Source organism: Sturnira hondurensis, unplaced genomic scaffold (assembly GCF_014824575.4).
Source record: "Sturnira hondurensis isolate 20B ecotype Veracruz unplaced genomic scaffold, ASM1482457v3 Scaffold0002463, whole genome shotgun sequence".
Classification (NCBI taxonomy): domain Eukaryota; kingdom Metazoa; phylum Chordata; class Mammalia; order Chiroptera; family Phyllostomidae; genus Sturnira; species Sturnira hondurensis.
Window position 1 is genome coordinate 79,988 of NW_028075094.1, and position 16,725 is coordinate 96,712.

Genomic DNA, 16,725 nt, shown 5'->3' on the forward strand with positions numbered 1-16,725 from the left:
CCTCCCTCTGAGGAGTCGGAGGTATGAACCAGGGGAAAGAGAAGTCTGTGGCCAGAAGGAAGGAGCTCCATCCTTAGGGAAGAGCTGTAGAAACTCTTCAAAGAGTGGGGTTTCGGAGTGGTAGGTGGAGGAGGGTGTTAGGCAAAACACAAGACACCAGTTAAATTTGAATTTCAGGTAATATTTTGGCACAGGATACTTATACTAAAATTACTTGTTGTGTATCCTAAATTCAATGTAACGAAGAGACCTGTGCTTTTATTTGCTCAATCTGGCAACCTCAAGTGGAGGAGGCTGGTGGTGGAGCAGGCTGCATCCCTGAGCACATGAGGAAGACATCAGCTGCTACAGCTCCAGTTAGTTCTGAAATCCTGCCTGACTCTCCTCCCTTTCCCTGGTACTTTTAAAAGAAAAATGGTCTTTTCTGGAACTTACAGACTGGTGGGGCACCTGCAACAGGTCAAAACTGTGAGTATACTTGGTAATATTTGGGTAAGGGTTGCCAGGACAAGGTTGAATTTATGTTAGTAAATCTGTGGCAACTTTGAGTTTGGGTCTGTGTGCTAAATGCGACAATTGTCTCTACTGCCCAGTGAAGTGTGGAACGCAGTGACCAGCTATGGATTTGATGGCAGAAAGTGCAGTAAATTGGAAGTGTTGAGGTGGCTTGACACTTACAGAGAACAGTCATTCAATTCTACCTGTTTCCTAAATATATCAGTGTGTGGACAGATGTGGATAAAAATGGAATTAAGCTTGCTGCACTCAGGGTTCAGGCAGAAATGTTATATATTTTTATCCCTTCCCAAAATGCACATGGGTACCACCATAGGCCCTCTCCTTCTAATTAAAATATGGGGATTCTTTTTCTTGGTTTCCATCCAGAGGCAAGGATTTTTGTGCACCTCTCTGAAATGGGATTTGTCTTGTTCCTGTCATTCCTAAGGGACCATTTTATGGTCATTTTTGAATCCTGCAAACCTCATTCTTAGGACTACTTATGACTTCTATTCTTCTATTCTTCTGCCCAAGAATCTATTCCCCTACTCATTTTTGGAAATGAGCCTCTTTCTATATTTCTTTGTATAACGTACCTGGAATGTTTTCTTTACACTAAAATTTTCTTATGCAATTAGAAGAAGATGTCTGGGAAATGGCTAGAAATTGGGAGAGGGAAAGTTGGTTGGTTCCAACAGTTTTTTGTGTGAGTCTTTAGGATTTTCTATAGATAAGATCATATAACCTGTAAATAGTGACAATTTTACTTGTTCTTTTTTTATTTTACTTATTTATCTTCAGAGAGGAAGGGAAGGAGAGAGGGAGAGAAATATCAATGTATGGATGCCTCTCATGTGTCCCCTGCTGGGAAGTGTCCTGCAACCCAGGCATGTGCCCTGACTGGGAATTGAACCGTGATAATCTGGTTTGCAGGCCCATGCTCAATCCACTGAGCTACACCAGCCAGGTTGACTTGTCCTTTTTGATTTGGATATATTTTCTTTCTTTCTTTTTTTTTTTTTTTTGCCTAATTGCTCTGGCTAGGACCTCCACTACTATGTTGAAAAAGTGGTGAGAGTGGCCATCCTTGTATTATTCCTGATCTTAGAGAAAGTACTTTCAATCTTTCATCATTAAGTGTGATGTCAGCTGTGGGTTGGTTGTATACAGTCTTTATTATATTGAGGTATGTTCCTTCTGCACCAAATTTGTTGAGGAATTCTTCCCCCATCTTGGCCACTGGTGGGGCACCAACATGAACACCTGTCAGATGATAGTATACTGTCAGGCACTGCACCAAGGATTTTCTGCATCTATAATTTTTGTCATGGTTGTCATTGACAATACTCTTTCTCAGACAATTCAGAATTTCTACTTCTATTGTTGAAACATTGGCAGAATTCAACCCTCTCCTCATCATAAAAAAGGATAATTACTGATTTCACTGCCTCCTGATGGGACTTAATCTGTTGCTTTCCTCCTTGTTTCCAGATACCAGTGAGTGTCCCACCATGCCAGAAGGTGACTGAGGCATTTGTATAGGGCTCTTAGCAATGTCTGTAAGGCCAGACTTTCAGCCTGTTCAGTGAAGGGAGAGTCCACCAGGAATATCCTATCATTAGTAGAATGTGTGACCATTCATCCATTGGATTCTTTTATACCATTTTCCCCATGACTGCTGGACTTGGGAACCAGCCCCAAAGTGTGCAAAGTCCTTCAGTGATTCATTTATGGACTTCCCTTGGCCTAATTTCTATTTATTCTCCATCCTCTCTCTTGCCAAGATTTGAAATCCTCTCTTCTTCCCCCACCACATCCATGTCCTCCAGGACTTATCAACATGCACTAAAGTACCTTCTGTTTTTTGTTCATCCTTTCCACTCTTTCCACCTATCCTTCTAGTCTCTCTTGCCAAGACAACTAATGGAATCTGGTAGGGTCTCAGCTTTCATCTTCCTCTTTGTATTCATACAATAACTTAATGTAGACAGTGTGATTTCTCATCCATGTAAGGGCATTTGAGTGTTGACTTGCCATCCTTCATTGGCATCGTCCACCTGCCAGCAGTATCGTCATGTCTCTTGGGGAATTTCTTCATGAAAATCTTTTAGGTATACATAGCTGGGATTGATACTATCCCCAGTTATGGGGAAGAAACCATGAAAAGTACACAGTTAGCAGAATTTCCTGGCTTTGTCACAGCCACAGTGACTGGTGTATGATTTCTCAGGTGATCTCACAACAGTGAACAATATGGCAGGAGTCCTTGGATTGGTTTTCGTGAGTGAGAATCTTGTTTACTGTAGTATAACTAGTATGTTCCCCATAACACACAGATTAGAGAGGATGTATACCTAAGTGTTTTTAGAAACCCTAGTGCCTGCCTCTAGGAGGGGAGAGCTTCCTGGAGAATGGCACCTATTCTAGGAAAGCAGAGATGAGTAACAGAGGAAGAAAACTCATCCAGGTCCTGGTTACATCGTCTGGGTTCCAGATAAAGCCATGCCTGAAGATTCATTCATCTCTGAATTCTGCTGGGACTGAGCCAGTGGTCTCATTGATTGTTCAAGATAGTATAGACTGAACTGTGAGTCCTCTGATTCTTATACATACCCAGTGAGATTAATAACATTATCTTTATTTGAGCAGTAAGGTAAGAGAGCCAAAGATTTTTACATATTTGCTTGAAGTCATACAACTAGTTCAGATGTTTTGACTTCCAAATTAAAAAGCTCCAACAATAAAATCATCTGAATGGCACCCCTCCCCCACAATTTTCAGTGTTTCTACATTTCTACTAGAAGACATAGAAGATTTTGGTAATGCCAGTTAGGCTTTCCACAAAGTAACTTCAGTCTACTGCCCTCAATGTGTTTCCTATCATTGCAAAAACTGTCTACCCCATGCTATCAGACCTTCTGTCTAGATCACCCTGCCTTTGCTCACACCCTCACCCATTTCTCCTCCCTTCACTCTGCTTATTTACTAACTTTCACCCAGCCTCTGCTTTCATTTCTAATGAGGCAGGAGAGGCCATGGTGGAATTGAGTCTCTTGAGTGAAGAGCTGTTGATTCCCTGTGGAAACCTGAAAAGTGTTGCTCTAAGTGTATGCATTGAGCTTTCTTATATCCATATGGAAGAGTCTACATAAACTGAGTGGAAGTTATTTAGAGAAGGATTCTGCCAGGGCAACAACTCAATGCCATATAATGTCATGAAATCAGTTCATTGAATCTCTGAGTTGTATTTATGGGAGAGTTTTTATTTTTTTACCTAAAGAGGTGAAACCTGATTAAATAGGATGAAAATGAGAGGCAGTCCATAGGTCAGGTTCTGCTTATATAAATGTCACTGGGTTTACCATTTATCATTCACATGACAATTGGACATGCTTTTCAAGTGATATCTGAGTGTTAAGGTAAGGATGTCATCCACTCTGACTTTCATATCCAAATATGCAATCATTTGGTTAATGATTAGAGCTGTAAGTAAGCACTGGACATTGCTTTCATGAATCATCAGTTCATAAAGGTTTACAGCTGGGGTGGGAGTTGTTCAGAAATAAGGCTGATCATGTAGAAAGATGAGACTGAGAAGAGGGAGTGAGTTGACCAAAGTCATGGAAAGTAAATACTGGAGCCAGAAGCTACATGTTAGGTAGTTCATGCAGAAGGGAAAAGATGGAGGGTTGAGGTCCAGTTGCTGTTGCTGTTTTAACCACTCATGAAGGCAGCAGTTTAGATCGGTTCCATAACTTTGTCAGCCCCCTGAAGCCTGTCTATGTTTCACAGGATACCCTAAATTATGTTTTATAGCTTGATTTTTACATATTTCGAACTCAATAAATACTTTTCTGTCTTAGAAATGGCACTTGGATGTTTTTCCTGCAGAGTCTACTTTTAGAAGACTTTGTGATATCCAATTTATAATTATTAAAACTAGTACAGACATTTCATTTTTTAAACATGTATTTATTTGATCACTTTTTATTGTTATTCTATTAGATTTGTCCCATCTCCCCCTCTTTGCCTGCCTCTGCCCATTCCATTCTGAGCTCCCACAGTCAATTAGCACACTGTTATCCATGTTTATGGGTCATTCACACATATTTTCCTGTCTATTTTTTGTCCCCTTCTTTCCACTCTTATCCCCCTCTCCCTCCCTGCTGGTCACTCTCAGTCTGTATTATGGTTCCACGCCTGTGGTTCTATTTTGTTCATTGGTTCAGTTTGTTCATTGGATTCCTCTTTTACATGAGATCATATGGTATTTGCCTTTCACTGACTGGCTTAATTGACTTAGCATAATATTCTCCAGTATCATCCATACTGTCACAAAAGGGTGAGAGTTCCTTCTTTCTTTTTGCTGAGTAGTATTCCATTGTGTAAATGTACTGCAGGTTTTTGAAGCACACTTGCTGAATATATTTGCTTTTAATAGATCATTATAGTCAAACTCAGTGACTCAATTTGCCTTTACTCTCAGCTACTAATGTCCTAATGATCTGAGCTCAAGACCACATTGCATGTCTCCAGCAGGCTTGTCCATCTGTTCTCCAGGCTTCTCTGTGTCCTACAGTAAAGTTCTGCTGGTTTTCAAGCATTACTCCAAGACCAGAGGACTCTCTTCTAGTGCTAAGATGCCATTCATACACTTGATTTGAGCATGTCAGCTGTCTTCCTTATGCCTGCCTCTTTCCACTTACTGGCTTCTTTTCCAAACCTGTGACATCCTGTAATTATAGCTCTTCACCCTCTCTCTCCATTTGGAAGTCATTTTTCTCCTCTCTAAATTTCTACAGTGCTTGTTCCCACTCTCATTTCTCACTCCCAAGTGCCAGATTCTGGGCATCTTATTTTGTAGTTAGGAGGAGGCCCTGAAGGTTCTGGGAGCAAGGCTGATAATATTTTCGCAGAGGCATGAGCGATATATTGGAGGATTTACAACAGGTGGACAATCCAGTTAGAAGACCATTTAATAGTGGAGGGAAGCCATGGGGAAGGAAAGGGAGCAGTGCGCTGAAGTGATGTCAGAGGTGATGAAGTCAGTGAGGCCAGAGGGACTCCAGATTCTAAAGATCCTTGGGCCTGACAGTGAATAGGATGCTGGGAACAGGGGAGAGTTGGTTGGGGAACTGGGGAGAGGAAGTGGAGAGAAGTGAGGTGCTCTGCTCAGAGAGGAGCTTGGGAAGGGCAGGTGGGCTGGGAGTATGATGGTCATCTCTGCTTGGCACTAGCTGGCCCACAGGACTCAGGGAGCATGTGTGCCTCCTACCTGCCACCTGACACTATTCCAGGGTCCACTCAGCATGGCTGTGATATGAATGGAGGGGAAGCCCTGCAGCTTGAAGATTTCTAGGAACCAATCAGAGGGATACCCGTGCCAGAGGCAGAAGGGATTGCAGAGTCATTTTCCTGTTTCCAACCCACACAGGAACCTGAGTGCAGGAAGAGGCAGACACTTGTCTTGGTGGTAGTGGCCGAGTCAGGATGAGGGCCCAATTCCCTAGTGCAGTGGTACTTTCAATCCCACAAAGAACCTCAAAGTTCTGCAGAAGTTGTGGATTCATTCTGTGGCCTTCAATTTCCCTGTGTTTGTTTAGTTTTTCTTCCCATTCCTTAAGGGCAGAGTGTGTATTTTCCTAATTTTAATATTTACTCCTCCATCTACTCAATCAATATGGTTTAGCAGCTACTGTGACATTTATTATCTGTTTTAGGCACTGAGAATACACCGAAGAAGACGACCAAGTTCCTGTCTTCCTAGAGCTTACATTCCAGAAGGGAGACTTAGGAAACAAGCATAAAACCCAAACAAATACGGTTTATTTTAGTTGGTGATGAGTGTTATAACAAAAAATAAACCAGGGAGATGGGAGTCAGAGAATGTTGTGGTAGGTTGCTGTTTTATGCCCTGTGGCCAGGGAAGACCTGTGTGTTGGTTTATGTCTCAAATGCATCCCTGAGGGTACACAGGCATCCACAAGGTAGGTGCTCCACCAGTGTTTATTGAATTGCTAATGCTTCAGTAAACTTCCTACTGTGTGTGTGAGAGAGAGAAAGGGGGAGAGAGAGGGAGAGACAGAGAGAGAAAGGCAGAGAATGAGAGAGGTGGGGGTGGGGGATGGAGACTTCTTAAATTACAGGGTCAGAATGACCAAAAGTGGTATTTTCTATAGTTCTGAAAGCCACTTTATGGTCACAAGAATGAGGCATGGAGAAATGAACTCTACAATTTGTAAGTCAGGCAAATTTCAAGTAATTAGTCAGATCCACTCTAATCAGAAATCAGTATGCTTGATGCAATTTTCTGATGTTCCTCTGAGATGAGTGCATCTAAACTTCAATCCCTTTGAATGCTTCTGTATTTGTTTAGGTGTACTATTTACGTTCTTCATATTAAGTACAGTAATATAAGTGCATTTTGAACTTTGGCATTTATAATATATATTCATAAAAATTATGCTTTAATTTTGAATTATATTACAACTTGTTTCTGAAAAGTTTTTGCTACTTGTTTACTTAAAAATTCTTAAGTAAATATACAATGAAATTGTATACAGAGGTGTACACATCAATGCAGAAGACAATGGATTCTAAATAACAAAATGTGAATGTATGTTTTAAGAATAAAATTAATTTTCAACTTAATACAAAAAGGTGCTAGGAAATATCTGGTATTTCAGGGTTTTTTTTTTTTTTTTTTTGCAGTTTTGTGACTTGATTTGAAAGTCAGGGATCAGTTCTCTAGCACATTAACTGATTGTAGATCTTTTAAAGTGATGACAGGTAAACAGGTAACCAGCATATAGAAGCTTGTTTGGTGAATGCTCACCTTCATAATGTTTTCTGGACAATTGCATCTGGATGTGGCCTGGGGAATCCCTTATTCCTTTGACTAGGACAGCTTTCTTGAGCCTGGTGTTAGTGCACACAGCTGGAGTCCCCATACCCTTTGTGGCAGATTTCCAGATCTCTCTGAGTGCCCAAGGGACATACTTCCTGAAACCGACTCCATGGATGTGCTTGTGAATGTTGACAGTGTGTTCTCTGTTCACTACCCCTTTGGTGGCAGGTGGTCCCTGTTTCTTCCTGGCACCCCTGACTGAAGGAGCCATTCTGCTGGGCCCAAGTTGGAAAGCTATCTGCTGTTGTTTTGTACTTTTAAAATCAGGTATGAGTAAAAATTTTTTACTTGTTCATTTGTATTTGAAAGATAAACTATTCGATATCCTAACCATTCTCAAAACTGCCAACTTGAAGAGCTGTCAAAATGAGTCATCATTTCATCTTCTGCCAAGATCTTCAGTCTCAAACTTTCCAAGGGGACTTCATAATTAACATACAATGTCAATAAAAACACTGTGCACCCCACTACCAAAATGAAAAGGCAAAATCAAAGTTATGTGGTTGAGTTCATCCTCTTGGGCTTTTCAAATTTTCCTGAACTCCAGGAGCAGCTCTTTGGGGTTTTCTTGGTTGTTTACCTGGTGACCCTGATAGGAAATGCCATGCTCATAGTCATCATCTCCCTGGAACAAAGTCTCCTCCACATTCCCATGTATTTGTTTATCCTGAACTTGTCTGTGGTGGATGTGAGTTTCAATGCAGTCATAATGCCTGAAATGCTGGTGGTTCTCTCCACTGAGAAATCTACAATTACTCTTTCAGGATGTTTTGCACAGATGTATTTCCTTCTTCTTTTTGGTGGGACTGAATGCTTTCTCCTGGGGACAATGGCTTATGACAGATTTGCTGCCATCTGTCATCCTCTGAGCTATCCAATGATTATGAACAAAAGTGTTTTCATGAAATTAGTAATGTTTTCATGGGTCTCAGGAATCATGGTGGCTACTGTGCAGACATCTTGGGTGTTTAGTTTTCCATTCTGTGGTCCCCGTGAAATCAACCATCTCTTCTGTGAGACTCCCCCTGTGTTAGAGCTTGCATGTGCAGACACATTTTGGTTTGAAATCTATTCATTCATTGGCACCATTTTGATTGTCATGGTTCCTTTCTTTCTGATACTCTTGTCTTACATTCGAATCCTCTTTGCCATCCTGAAGATGCCATCAACCACTGGGAGGCAGAAGGCTTTTTCACCTGTGCCTCCCATCTCACATCTGTTACCCTCTTCTATCGCACAACCAATATGACCTATTTACAACCCAAATCTGGTTGCTCCCCAGAAACCAAGAAACTGATGTCTTTGGCTTACACACTGCTTACCCATCTGCTGAATCCACTGATCTACAGCTTGCGAAACAGTGAAATGAAAAGAGCTTTGATGAAATTATGGCAAAGAAAGGTAGATTTACACACCCTCTGTGCTGGGAAGCCATGAAATATTTATTTGGTCACTGTCTGACTGAACTCTTTTAAATTTAATACATGGTGGAAAAGTTTGCAGTTGTTAGCATGAGTAGGATAATTGGGTGAGTTTTTGAAGTCCAATAACATATTAGGGCTCCCTTTTGATCATGTTTTTTTGTCATTCATTTCTCAGGGGTATATCAGTTTTCATAACATATAAAACAATTACTTATCAGTTTCTCTGTTATGATCCTCCAGGTCATAACTGAATTATTGTCACTAAGAAGAAACTCCAATAAACACCTAGTTTAAGATGTCCTCACGTACTGATGTTTTATTTCTGTAAGATAGGTTCCTCAAAGTTGGTCTGATGAGATGGAATGTATGTGCTCATACATTTTAATAGCTACTGTAGAATTACTCTTCAAAAGGATTGCAACCCCAGGTGGATCTGAAGTCTCTCCAAGAGGGTAGAGTTTCAAGAGACCAGCAAACTGGGGAGATTTTAATTTCTGGAGGGAAAATCTGTTCCATGAATGGCTAAATTAGTGTAGTTATTTTGGGGACACCACAGTAGTTCTGTGTCCTGGACTCACACTGGCTATTATTCAAAACAGGACTTCTTTGGTGTTTTTCCAGATACTCATCAGAATGTTGGTGAGCAGAGAACTACATGGAACTTCCCTGAATTCTCACTTGATGGTGTCAGTATATTTTTCAGCCAGAGACCACTATCTGTTGAGACTTTTGTTAAATTTCCCTTTGTAGGCCCCAAAATGCTATGATACCTTGTTTATAAACATAGCATGATTCATTTTTTATTATAGAAAACTAAGTGATTAAGTATTTGTGCATATTTTGCATGTCCTCCAGTCATGTCATTAACTGTCACATGGAGAGAAAGAAAGAATAATTTCTCACCTGAAACATTTCAAACATTTAATGTTTGCCTCCAATTTTGCATTTCTATTTATAACAGGGAGGGGTCCCTTTACTGAATCCATAACACATGAGCTTCTACTGCTCTCAGTGTCTGCTCCAGGGATCATAACAAAGGGGTAAAACATTATTCCCCCTGTCACTCAGTTGTGGGAAAAACAGCCTTTTAATTACCACTACCTTTGCCACAAATGAGAAGTAAAGATGCAAAGCTGGTTGGATTTCCACAAAAGAAAATGTCATTATCAAATGGTCAAAACCAGTTTGTGTAATATTTGAATGTCATATACTCTTTTCAGTAGAGCACTGAACAGGCATTTGGAAGTCCTTTAATCAGATTCTGTCCCTTGGTGTCCTGAAATGTCCTCATAGACCTTATAGAGGGATCAATTAAATAAGTCCCATTGAGGGAAAAACAACCTCCCAAAGCCTAAATCCCAAGACAGATACACAACTTTCATTTCAATTTTTGTCCTTTCTCTCATTTGTTTATTCTCTCATTGATTATACAAGTTTTGTTAGAGGTGACTTAATGTGACTGTCCCTGGGGAAATACAGTCTCTGTCCTTGAGGAATTCCAAGTTGGCAGATTGGAAGATCACTGATTTTCCGAGGTCACAGAGTCCAGCCGCACCATTCCTCTGTCTTCAGGTGAGGAACAGAAGTTGAACTGGCAAGGTTGTACACGTGAAGAGCAACAATTCTGGTCACACCAGCTTTAGTCTTATAGCAGCTAATAGGACGGAAACCGGAAATCACGCTTTCCTGGCTTGGAGGCTGACACAGAGATTTCGAACCACGTGCAACGTGGACAATAAAAGAGTGAACTTTTAAAATGTAAAATTTATGATGTCCCCTTTGGCTTAAAACATGTGAAAACATGCCCTTCTCCCCGTCTGATATGTTTTCCCCTGTTTTTCAGCTGATTAACTTTTATTCTCTCCTTAGACCTCCTTAAAGTGTCCTTTCCTTAAGGCAACCATTCCTGAACACCTCAATGCTGTCTTCTTTTTTCAAATCTCCCTCTGAACTCTGTCCTTTCTTCATAGCCCTCTGTTTAACTGTATATCTCACAGCANCTTTCCTGGCTTGGAGGCTGACACAGAGATTTCGAACCACGTGCAACGTGGACAATAAAAGAGTGAACTTTTAAAATGTAAAATTTATGATGTCCCCTTTGGCTTAAAACATGTGAAAACATGCCCTTCTCCCCGTGTGATATGTTTTCCCCTGTTTTTCAGCTGATTAACTTTTATTCTCTCCTTAGACCTCCTTAAAGTGTCCTTTCCTTAAGGCAACCATTCCTGAACACCTCAATCCTGTCTTCTTTTTTCAAATCTCCCTCTGAACTCTGTCCTTTCTTCATAGCCCTCTGTTTAACTGTATATCTCACAGCAGTTGCCTGCTGAATATTTGACAGCTCCAGACTGCTTTGGGACACAGCTTCTTTGTTTTTTATAAGGCCCAGGGTGTCCCTGGGTGGGTTTTGTTGTAACTTAACTCTTTGTACAGTCCTGGTGTCCAGGAGTGGAGATGAAGGTTCTTAATGTAGTACCTTTCATGTATTTTTTCTGCTCTTTATGGGACACATGGGCCACTTCTGGAGTTTCAGAAGGTTCAGGGATACTTGGGATTTAAAATTGTTTGAGACACCCATCCAGATTTCTCATCACATGTGTCAAGTCTTTAGATTTTCCCAACTCTGGCTTCAACCTTGCATAAGAGAACTTCTTTGATTAAGCACTGAATTATCTTTGAACCTCCTTCATGGAACTCAAACTTCAGCTTTTTGTGCCTGGTCATTGTGAGAGATGAGGGCGCTTGTGAACCTCTGAAATATTCATTGGCTCTCACACTTCACTTTCACTGGTTCGCTGATTGTACTCAGCTTGGTGATTATCTATGTGCAGGGATCAGTGAAACACTATAACGACGATATAATTCTACTATGCTTTGATTTATAAACCTTCATCCTTTCCTACCTTTAGATGCCTGAATTGTTGCTCCAGATAGTACATTTTCTGACATAGTTACATCATTTTAGGTCTCCATTCCTGAAAGCTTTTATCACTAAATTGGTGGCCTAGTATGCCATCCGATTTTTTAAAATCTTCTGCATGTGATTAAAAAGGATGTGCTTACTTCCACATTTTTATACAATGTTCTCTATACATGTATTAGACTAAGTCACATTATGCATATTTTCTTACTCCTTACTGATTTATTTATCTTCTGCCAATTTAAGAGGCATGTTACAGTATGCCAATGTGATTGACACTCTTAAGTTTCCCTGTGATTCGGTCAATGAATTCTGGATATATTTTCAGCTATATTATTGGACACTTCCAGGTTTATAATTGTTCTATCTTCTTGGAGAATTGAACATTTTCTGTTCAATTATAATTGAGTTATAATATATTTATATAAATTTCCTTTTATGTAACTATTATTTTGGAGTATATTTTCCCTGCTTATATTTAGCTTTCCATATCCTGATGATTTAGATGTATCTACACTGAGCAGTGCTATGGAGAAAGAATAAATCAGGACAGCAGTGTTGTGGTTGGGGTTCAATTTTAAAGAAGTTAATTTGGGAGGATCTCATGGAGAAGATGCACCTTGGGCAAAGGGACAGAAGGGAGTTAGAGTTTTCTGAGAGCGTAGTCCATGTTTAGGGACAAAACAAAGGCAGTAGCTGTGAGATGAGAACATTGCTCATGGGTGTGAGAAAGAGCAAAGCAGCTGCATGGCTGAATGGGAGTGAACAAGGTGGAAGTGTTGTGTCAAAGATGAGCCCAGAGAGCTGAGAGAGTAGTGCAGTCAAAAATCTTTAATGTACATTTTTTGACTTTGGCTTCAACAGTGAATTGGATAGGGTGCTATGGAATTATTTTGAACAGGGGGAAGGAAGGAAGGAAGGAAGGAAGGAATGAAGGAAGGAAGGAAAAATTAATTTGTAGATTATGGCAATTATCCAATGAGAGAAGGAAGTAATTCGGACCAGAAGGTAAGATTTAGTAAAGGTGACAATTATTTTAATCCTCACCTGGGAATGTTTTATTGATTTCACTTCAAAAAGATTCTACTTATTTATTTCTAGAGAGAGGGAAAAAGAGAGGCAGAGGCATATCAATCAGTTGACTCTCTCACACACCCTGAATAGGGAGGGAATCAGCAGCTCTGGCATGTGCCTTGACTGGGAATCAAACTGGCAACCTTTCACACTGTAGAATGATGCTCAACCAACTGAGCCATACCAGTCAGGGCTGTTTTATTGATTTTAGAGACAGAGGAAGGGGATGAGGGAGGTTGGAAGAGAAAGAGAGAGAAACATCCCTTGGCTGCCTCCTGTACCACCTCTGACTGGAGATAGAACCAGCAGCCTTTTGGTGTGCAGGACAATGCCCCAAACAAGTGAGCCACCCGGCCACAGCTTAGGAGAGGTGAGAATTTTTGACACTGTATTTTGAAGATGGAGCCACAGACAGGTTATGGTTTTCACATGCTTTGGGAGGAGAAAATGGATTCCTTGGCTTTTGGCCTGTGAAACTAGAAGCTTTAAGCTGCTGTTACCTTGGATGAGGAGTGCAGAAGGTGTAGCAGGTTTCAGCAAAGGACCAAGAGTACATTTTGGAAACATTAATAAATGAAAATGTATTTACTTAGTTTAAAATGTATTTATTAATAGTCTATATTTCACTTCTGACTTCCTTTAAACATGAGAGATACTTGCAGATTACTTAAAATTTTCTGAGACTTCACCTTTCTTTTTCCATGTATGGTGGCTGTTGTTCAGTTTTATTGAAAATATGTTACATATATGATTGCCACGTATTTGAATTTATTAATATTTTCTTTTGGATAAGGACATAATCAGTTTTTATAAATATTTTGGGAAAAATATAGTTAGCAGCATAAAAAGTGTTGTTTCTGTCTTATATTTACTCTCTCATTTTCATCTGTTAAATCAAAATTTTATTATTAAAATATCACCACCTGTATGTCTTTGTGTCTATTTTGTGTGTCAGTCATTGAGGAAGAAGTGTTAAACTTTCCACTTTTTGATTTTTGTTTTATCAATTCAGTACTATTGTTAGGAATTATAGTTTGATATTAACAACATTACATCCTTTTTACCCCCATTAGCATGTATCTGAAGTTTTCCTATACACTTTTCACTGAAGTCTGATACACACATGTGAAAGTGTAAAGACTGTGACTCTACATCCTGATGACTCCTCACAGAGTACACATCACCTGCATTACCATCACTGACCAATAAATATAAAACATCAATATTACAAAAGCCCTCATGAGATTTTATGGGGCATCGGTCATGGGCAGCATTTCCCACACCTGGCACAGGTGACTAGTTCACACATGGGGTGTTATCCAACTGTGCTGAGTGTTATGGGAAGGGCCCTTGGATTAGAAGCTGTGAATGGAAACCTCCTTTTCTCAGGATAACTGGTACAGTTTTCAATGCACACAGATCACAAGAAAGAAGACTGATTGCTGCCAGGAGGGATTAATTTCCTGAGAATGAATCCTACTGCAGGCATGTGGCAATGATAAGTAGACAGAGGTAATCTGGCCACACCATCCAGTTCTGAAGAAAGCCAAGCCTGTAGACTCATTTATGTCTTCACTCTGCTGGGACTGAGCCAATGGCTTACTAATTGTTCAAACCAGTTTGGACTGAACCCCGAGTCTCTGGCTCTCACATGAATCTCAATATATTAATGATGTTATTTTAATGTTATGGACAAGGTAACAGATTCAGAGGAGCTAAATGACTTGCTCTAATCAACAAAATCGTTCAGATTGTATGATTCCTACTTTAAAATTTCTATCTATGAAAACAATTGTCATGACTTTTTTTCTCAAAAATTTTCAGTGACTCAAATGATCAAATGTTCTTGGATGGTGGCAGAGCATCCAGGCTTTCTACAAAGCTTCCCTAGACTGCCTTCACTTGTTTCTGACCACAGCCAACCTGTGCCCCCATCTAATCAGATGCCCTGCCTGTAGGTCCCCTGCCTTTGCTCACACCCTCACCCCTCACCCCACCACTCTCTTCTTCCCCATTTACAACCTTCATGCAGCCTCTGCTTTCACCTCCTGTTGAGGGATGTCATGGTGAAACTGCGTCTCTTGTGTGAAGAGGCATTTTTCCCTGTGGGAATGTGAGGGAGGGATGGCTCCAGGTTTGTGCTCTTGAGCTTTCTCCCTGGAGGGGCCACATTCAAGCCTCTTTAGTTATTATGTGAGAATATGGAAAAGCATTTTTGAAGTGATTTCACATTTCCCATGGAGGGATTCTCTAGGGCATATATTTAGTGTCATATAACGTTCTAGAATCAGTGCACTAAATCTCTGAGTTGTATGTACAAGAAGGTGGCTTTGACTACAGGAGGAACTCCTGATACAGTAGTGGGAAACTTAAAGAGACAAAGTCAATCGGTAAGAAAGTGAAACTTCTGCTTGTGTGCCTGATGGTGGGTTTTCCGTGTATATTTTCTTCTCCCTGATAGTTGGAGATGCAGTGGAAGGAATTTCTCTGTGTTCAGGAATCACAAGACACAGCTGAACCATTTGCATGATTTGGTTTGACTCTTGGTTTTGATGCTATTTGTTTTTCCCTTCTTTTTAGAGAAGAGTTCAGGCAACAGTTAGGGGTATTAATATTTTGCATGAACTAATCACCAAATCTTACAGGTTTGCAACTGGAAGGGAACTTGGTAAATAAGCCTAATTCTTCTCTTTTTCAATTGCAAGGATGAAAGCTACAGAAGGGAGTGATCAGATGATGTAAGGGTCTTCTTTTAAGTTACAGAAAAAATAAGAGCGTCTGTGGTCAGCTGCTCTTTACCACCCATGAAATTCTGTTCCTTAGCTTGCTCACAGTGAGTCCTAAAAGGTTTTATTTTTTATTTATGTGATACCCCAGATTTTCTGATTTTTAAGAAAATCTATCCATTTTTAAATATTAGCAACTGAATATATATTATTCTCTTTTTCCCATCAGAAATGGGTTTTAACTGTTTGATCCTGCGGCTACATTTTAGTAATTTTAGATGATTTTTTGATATCTGCATTTTAATTATTATGGTTAACACAGGCATTTAATTTTAATGGATGATCGTGGTTAAGCACAGAAAGAAATCAGCCTGCCTTCTGCCTGCTAATGTCCCACTGATCTGCACTCAGACAATATTAAATGACTTCAGCTTACTTTGTCCTTACCGTGTACTGGGTTTCTCACTTCCCAGGCTGTTTGCTGATTTGCAAAACATCACACAAAGGACAATAGGCCTCGATTATAATAATAATAATGGGTCATGAGATACCTCTGGCCTGAGCATCCCTCTTTTCTACTTTCTCTGTCCTTGAAATATGACTTCCACTGATGATATCTATGATTATGGTTGTTCACCCCCACCCATTCAGAATTAATCTGACCCTCTTTGAAATGTCTAACCCACTTGTTACTGCTTTTGCTTCCCCAAAGTTTTGTGTGCTGGTTTCACTTTTTTAAAGACACTCTATTCCTTAACGTTCTCATGGATTTTTCTCATTTCCCTCTTTTAATCATCAAATATGGATTTAGCACTTATTATGAGTCAGGGACTTTTTTAGACACTGTGACCATAGCAAAGAACAAAAAACATCTTTGAATCCTGAAATTTATGTCTTAGTGAAAGAGTTAGATTTTATGTATAATATATATATATATATATATATTCACTTAAATATAAACTATATCATTTAACTTATAGATATAAATTAGTTTATAGGTATATATTAACTATATATTTATATTTATAATATCAGTTGGTGACCATGGAGAAAATAGAGCAAGGTGTCATGGGAGGAGTTTGAGGGTACTGAGGGAAGGGTGGAATGCTAGTTTATGTATCCTTTCCAGCTCTCTGTTGAACTGAAAGATCAAATGTGTGCCTGAGATGACTGAGC

At 39.9% G+C, this 16,725-nt stretch overlaps 2 pseudogenes; one reads left to right on the forward strand and one right to left on the reverse strand.

Annotated features, from left to right (window-relative positions):
* Nucleotides 1–7,237: 7,237 nt before the first annotated feature.
* Nucleotides 7,238–7,655, reverse strand: LOC118982857 (60S ribosomal protein L31-like; annotated as a pseudogene).
* Nucleotides 7,656–7,703: 48 nt separating this feature from the next.
* LOC118982850 (olfactory receptor 10A3-like) lies at nucleotides 7,704–8,842 on the forward strand (annotated as a pseudogene).
* The last annotated feature ends 7,883 nt before the right edge of the window (nucleotides 8,843–16,725 follow it).